Source organism: Fukomys damarensis, unplaced genomic scaffold, assembly GCF_012274545.1.
Source record: "Fukomys damarensis isolate Sample0158 unplaced genomic scaffold, DMR_v1.0_HiC HiC_scaffold_29, whole genome shotgun sequence".
NCBI lineage: Eukaryota > Metazoa > Chordata > Mammalia > Rodentia > Bathyergidae > Fukomys > Fukomys damarensis.
Genome location: NW_022900941.1, coordinates 27,377,947 through 27,378,585, shown reverse-complemented (window position 1 = coordinate 27,378,585; position 639 = coordinate 27,377,947). Strand labels below are relative to the sequence as shown.

General features: G+C 34.9%; 1 pseudogene; it reads left to right on the top strand.

Annotated features, from left to right (window-relative positions):
- Positions 1-291: 291 nt before the first annotated feature.
- LOC117283700 lies at positions 292-432 on the top strand (annotated as a pseudogene).
- Positions 433-639: the final 207 nt, after the last annotated feature.

The following is a 639-nucleotide window of genomic DNA, read 5'->3' as shown; positions in this document are numbered from 1 at the left end:
TGCAGATAAAGGTAAAATAATGAGCACTGGAGACACCAATAAAAAGAGAAATGCTTTCTTAAGTGGCAAAATACAGCTGCACTACCAAGAAAGTGCTCTCCACTGCACTGTGGGAAAGGCTTTATTTATTCCAGTCTGTACACAGCAACAATAAAGAAAACAAATAGAAAGAAGTAATGCTGAGTTTTCTTTCTAAAGCAGGCAAACTCACCCTGTATGTCAGAACTCATGGTAGAGTTATAGGGACAGACTCCTTTTCCACTTGAACTGCATGTTAGATCTTGCCGTATTATCGCTTCTCGGCCTTTTGGCTAAGATCAAGTGTAGATCTTGCCGTATTGTAATTTCTTTTTAAGTGGGAAAGAATAACAAAAGCAACCTAGAAATCCCTTCCCCAATTCTATATATTGAATATTTATAAATTACAGCATATTAACCTCACTAATGTATTAGTAAGAATGTGTTTCAAGCAAATACCTATGTTGAATACTAGGAAAATTTTAAATGTCTACCTAGTAGTGTTTGAAATATTAGGAAAAGACTTTGCACTCTTGAGTAGCATTATTGAAGAGACTTTTCATGTCATTAGCCAAGGATGATCACTTACTAGAAATTTTGTTTGTATGTGCATGTGTAATT